At 34.7% G+C, this 6,400-nt stretch overlaps 1 pseudogene; it reads left to right on the forward strand.

Moving 5' to 3' along the window:
• The first annotated feature begins 4,025 nt into the window (after positions 1 to 4,025).
• On the forward strand, positions 4,026 to 5,446 carry LOC109544553 (annotated as a pseudogene).
• The last annotated feature ends 954 nt before the right edge of the window (positions 5,447 to 6,400 follow it).

The following is a 6,400-nucleotide window of genomic DNA, read 5'->3' on the forward strand; positions in this document are numbered from 1 at the left end:
ATTCAAATCCAAAGTCCTCAATCATTCAAACCCACTAATCCAAGATACATTTAATATCACCCCACCTCAAAATAACCAGGGCCAAAAATCCATCATGGCCCCTCTTAACTGGGATTAGCTCCCCAACCCCCCCCGCACAATCACACATTTTACCCCCCACACCACCCTTATACCTCAAAACCCCTTTCTCCCCTCCCCCCCTATCATTTCTCCCCCACAGCAAACCTAGCCAGAGGTACATAGGGCAAGTAATGCTTGGGCGGCATTCTCAATTACTTAGTCAATTTCGACAAACTCAAATAAGCCTTTAAAGGCACTCATAAAAGAGCAAAAGTTCCGACGAACTAGCTCTAGCGGAAAATATCAGCAACACGGAATCGCATCAGAACAGTGTAAGCCTTTAAGCAAAGCACTTCTGAAGATGCAAGCCACTCGTGCTTGCAAAACGTCAAGAAGAAAATCTACCGAACGACGGCCTAAAAACCCGAAAAACCCATTAGTTTCAAGAAATGGCCTCGAAACTGATTGCGAAACGAAAAACTCTTTTGATAATATAATATTAAATTAATAAATGTCTTGAAAACCGCTTCACTTTTGAGATACAGTGTGTCGGCTAACAGTAAGTGTTTTAGTTTTTTGGTTTCAAATGCTCATTAATACAGAACAAAGAAACACACTTAAATTCAACAATTCTATATTTCTAGAGTAAATGTTCATTAGAAAACCTACAAGCTTGGTTAAACACGAATTGTCCTTAAAGAAATATTGGACCTTTTGGTCCGGTTGTGTGCTATTCAGGTTCACCCGATCTCAAATAATTACAACATTATTTGTCTAATGATCCTATAAATTGATCAGACTATTAAGATACAGTTTATAGATAGGTATTTCAGTTTTGATGCTTGATGTTTTCAGGCTGGATGACAAATTTTAGTCTAAATATTGCCATGTAAGCAGAGGCAATTCGTATTGGAGACGAGAGGCAGTGCTAGTAGCATTAGATTTGGGGTAACTCGCATTTCTTGCTTGTTCCCCAATCGATGGCAGTAAAAAAATATACATGTTTATTCATAATATAGTACGCTCTGTAAGACGTTTTTTAATGGCAGCGGCTAGAAAATAAAAATCTATACTAAGATACCCGGAGGCTGAGACGTAGAGTACCTACTGTTTTCTACCAACTAAAAAACCCACGTTTTTGGCTGCATGTTTCCTGAATAAATTATTTATACCTTAATCAACTTACGCAATTCAGCGTTGGGATAAATTTCGAGGTTCCTGAAATAACTTTGAGCTTTCCTCCTGATGAATTCGACTAAGGGTTTCTTCCGCAGTTCCCTGTATATCTTTAATTTAGGTGTGCTCCACGATGCTTCTATGGTCATTCACATTCACACAGTCTTTTCTTTCTGTGCCTGTAACGTTTTCAGGCCGAAACAGCGTGTTCTCCTAGTCATTGTAGATGAGGGTTCTTTTAAATTTGAGGCTCCATTGTTGAGATATTTGATTTCCAAAATGACGGAAAATATTAGTTTTTGTTGTTTTTCTTTAAAACGGTTAAACATGGAAAAGTTCAAATTTGATATTCATTATAAGCTACTTGAGTGCCATTTTATGATAGTGTTTTGTGGTTCAGTTTGCTTTTATACAGGGTAGAAACGTAAAACACCTACTTTAGTTTTGTTCAGAACTTTTTTGTGTGTACTTAAACTTTTATCAACATAATTTGTTTAATTCGAACAATTTGTTTACCAAGTTTTTTTAATCTCTTATTGTTATTTCCTAAGACCACTCGTTTGACTGCAAAAAAATAAAATAGTTTTTTTTGCCGGTCTCAAAATGTATAAGTAATTAAGTTGATTTTTTTAAATCTAATAACGTTTTCATATAACAGTTTTAGTACGCATTATTAGTTAATTACTAACAACCTAAATTATTATTCGAAATTTGTGTTTTGATTCAGTTTAAAATATTAAGTTTTAATAAATTTTACTTAAATAATAACATGGTAACAATATGCGCAAAGATATAAACAAACAAAATTAAATTTAAATAAACATTCTAATGTTAACTTTGCAGCTGTTCAAATTGGTTACCTTGACATTCTTGGAATAATCGCAGTCGTTTAATGAAACAAAAATTTACAGACCGTAAAGTATTCACGGAAGTTTTTATTTCATTAGAAATATTAAATATTATTTCCTGAAGTTCTTCGATTAGAATCACTACTGCTGAATACACCGTATTTTTCAAATGGCCCCAGAAGTAAGACTCAAGCGCGTTTATATCGGGAGATCTAGGAGGACAGATTGTAGTTGCTTCTTGACCTCTCCCAATCCAACTGCCTGGAACGTTTTGATCAATCCAATGTCGCACCTGCAAAGAAAAATGAGCAGGGGCACCATCGTGCATATACCACATTTGTTGTCGTAGTTGAAGGGGAAAATCTTCCAGTAACTCAAAAATATTGTTTTGTGAAAAAATCGAGTACTCAGCCCCTCCTAAGCGTCTAGGTAAGATCTGCGGTCCAGCCCAGACGTTGAGAGAGAACGAATGTTGGAATTTTGGTTTTTCGGCAGACCATTCGTGCACATTGTGATAATTAAAAACGCTTCCTTTTTTGTAAATAAAGCTTCATCGGTGAACAGTTTTTGCTGGGTGAATTGAGAGTTTATATTACGATTGCCTAGAATTTCTGAGCAAAATCTTACTCGCAGTTCATGATCTGTTGGTAATAACTCTTGTGCTCTTTTAAAGTCGAAAGGATGCAAGCCGTTGATAAAATGCGCCAAATTCTAGTAGCAGACATATTAAAATGTCTTGACGCTTTCCGGATAGATGCTCTTGAAGTGTCATCAAAATAATCCAAAAACGCAGGTTCTTGTCGAATACTAATTACATATTCCCTACCTTCGACGCGTAAATGTTCCAGTGACTCGTAATCTTAAACGAATATTGGTAAAAGTTGGATTGCTACGAACTCTACGATTAGGAAATTTTTCTGCGTAAAGCTTTGCGGCTTGAAGAGCGTTGCCATGACATTATCAGTATGCATGTCCGTATATTCTTCACTATTTTATTAGTTATTGCTGTTATGTATATTTTATGTCCAACATAAAAACTAATGCACCAAAGAAACCAACCAACTTAATTTACTTAAGTTGAAAATTGTCAGCAGCAGCTGTAAAATTTTTGAGAACGAAAACTAAACGATAAATAACTGTCATATCTCTATGACATCCATCCATCACAGCATCCTCTGTTTATTGAACTTTTTGTATTTAAAACGTTATTAATAAAAGTCACTTAGTTACTTACACATTTTGAGAACGGCAAAGAAAACGATTTTATCTTTTTGCCGCCAAAATAGTGACATTTGGAAAAAACAATAAGAAATAAAAAAGTTGGTAAATAACTTGTAGTAATTACAAAAAGTATGTTGATAAAAGTTTAAGTGCACACAAAAAAAGTTCGGAACAAAACAAAAGTAGGAGTTCCACATTTCTACCCTGTATAACAATAAACTGAACTACAAAACACCACCATAGAATGCCACTCAATTAGCTTATACTGTATACCAAAATGAAAGTTTCTATGTTTAACAGTTTTAAAGAAAAAGAAAAAACTAATATTTTTCGCCATTTTGGAAATCAAATATCTCAACAATGAGACCTAAAATTTAAAAGTTCTTCTCAGGAAGACCCTGCTCTCAAATGACTAGGAGAATACGCTGTTAAAATATTTTAACATAGTTACGGAACCTGTATAATAGATCAGCTTAAAGTCATACCAGGAGAAGAGCTCGACGTAGCTATACGGAAAAAATTCATCACGCATTATGCTTATATTGGCAAATTCTGGAAAGGAAACCGAAGAACCTCGTTCCAGATTATTGAAACCGTTGATGCGGGACTTATTGAATTATTCTACACGCCTAGAAACATGAGTAAAGACTGCATAGTATCCCTCCTTATGTTATGCAGTTATGTTTTAAAGCTTTAGACAGAACCTAATATTTTCACAAAATATTTTTAGCAGGTATACTATCTGTCTGCTCCAATGACAGTTTTATCGGGACATTTAAACTGTTTCTGTTTTGCGCAATTTATCGTATCATGACCAAGAAGAAAGTTGACGGCAATTTTTTCTTACTCTTCTGTGAAAAAAACTCCGACGGGACAAACATTTGCGTTTAAGGGGTAACGAATTGTTCCAAAGGATTGGCAGACGACTGAACGAAGATGATATGCCCATACTAAGGGAATTTTTACAACAAAATCCTGCCGTTATTTTACTTGATTTGGCGTACAACAATTTGGGAGACGAAGGTATTAAGCGATTTTGCGAAACGTTCTTGCACTGTGAAAATAACCTTCAATATCTTAACGTGATTCACTGTGATATTCAATCGGGAGGGCTAAAATGGGTGCATATGCACAATTTCTAAACTTACGAAAGATATGGTTGCTTGGCAACAAGTTCGGAGTAGAAGGAGGAATGCATTTAGGAGGATTCATCGAAAAGTGCCCGATGTTAGAACATTAGTGAAACTGACCAGACTTTGGAAAGTATAGAGTCGATTTTAATACTTATCGAGAAAAGTCAATTGAAGCATCTGAATATATCAAGAATTATACCAAGTTCGTATTATTCCAAATACAATGACTCAATCTTGGCTGATGATGTGAGAGTTTTGCTTAACCTCAACATGTCTTTAGAAATTCTGCAAATGCAAAAATGCTCATTTGATGACCATGACTAGGACCTGTTGATAGGAGGATTGGAGACTTATAGAAAATTAACAATACTGGATCTTGGTGCTAATATAATGGGGAGCCATGGAGTAGAACTTCTCGCTGAATGGTTGAAGACTCGTCCGGCATTAATTGCTTTAAGAATCCCTTCAAATAAAATTACAACACCTGGAGCTACGGGTTTTGGCTTGTCCCTACCGTTTTCACTGATCAGATATTTGGATATTCATGACAACAGAATAGGCGACTTGGGATTGGCAGATATGTTTGATAGTATACGAAAATCTACCCAAATGAGAAAGTTATTCTTTTGGGGTAACAAATTAGGAGACTTGGCCTTAACCAAATTGGAACGAATGTTGATGTATGGCACTTTGGAGCAAAAAAACATTGACGTTCGCATTTACTACGTTAATGGGAAGCGGCAGGCTGCTTTCTATCCCTCTGATCATTTTAACCACAAAGCTTACTCTGTGCTGGACTACGGGTTTCCTCCCGGCTTAAACATAGTCAAACGAAAACTTACCGAACCGAATTCTAAACCGCGTGCTTTACATGACTTTGAGTATATTGATAGATATCCGCCAGTCGATCAGGATGAAACGGATACAATTGTTAACAGAGAAGTTGCAATGACTGCCAAACAGAAGAGATGACTAATTTTTAATATATGTGAAATGTATGAAATACCATTCTAAAATAAAATTATGTCAATAAACTCAGTTGATGAGAGTTTTTTTTATCTGTAATACAGATAATATAGATATATAAACGAACATGTTACGGTGAATAGTTAAGTTAAGTTAAGCGTATTTAGCAAAGTTAAAAATTGTAAATAATGAATTGACATGAATTCCTGCTGGGCTATTGACATGAATTCCTGCTGAGCAGCTAAACTATCTACAAAATTTTGTTACCTTAAACATGTTGCCGTTTAAATACTTGCTTTCTATTCATATTGAATAAGTTAATTAAAATTTCAACTTGTAGGTTTTAAACAACCAAATTTTAAATAACTCAAGTTCAAAATGAAGGACTTCTTGCAATATAGTCTGATAGTTCAACATTAAAACAAGTAATACATCAAAGATGGACCAGTATATAAACGGTAATAGGAATAATACACACAAATCTTATTTCCAGGAATGGGGTAGGGGAGATGCTTTCAAAAGCGAAGTTGCGTAGATCAGTTCCGAACTGGAATCTGCAATTGCTGGAAAAAATTAGGGATTTCTTGAAAACGCGTGTTCTTCAAACTGGTGCAAACGAAGGTAAGGTTTATTATGGTACAAGTCAAGTCACTAGAATATTCATGTATATTGAGAAAAAGTATTTTCCAACATTTCAGTTCTTAAAAATATTATTGGTCAGCAATTGGTGTCAGAAGTTTATCTGAACGGCTCAATTTGATTTTCTGATATGTGGATTAGTTCAAAAGTATATTTTCATAGTATTGATAATTGTACGATTAAGAGCGAAAATTGCGCTACGTGAATGTTTATTGCAGTAATACAAAAAATAATTTAATTTATTTCAGCTTTTCTATGATATTTTGACTCTTTTACAATGAATAGAATTTAGGGATTTTAAAAATTAATTTAAATTCGTTCGTTGATTTCGATTTTATAAATTATTATCGTTTTTTA

Source organism: Dendroctonus ponderosae, unplaced genomic scaffold (assembly GCF_020466585.1).
Source record: "Dendroctonus ponderosae isolate FM_Combo_2020 unplaced genomic scaffold, Dpon_F_20191213v2 Dpon_F_20191213_1, whole genome shotgun sequence".
Taxonomy (NCBI): Eukaryota; Metazoa; Arthropoda; class Insecta; order Coleoptera; family Curculionidae; genus Dendroctonus; species Dendroctonus ponderosae.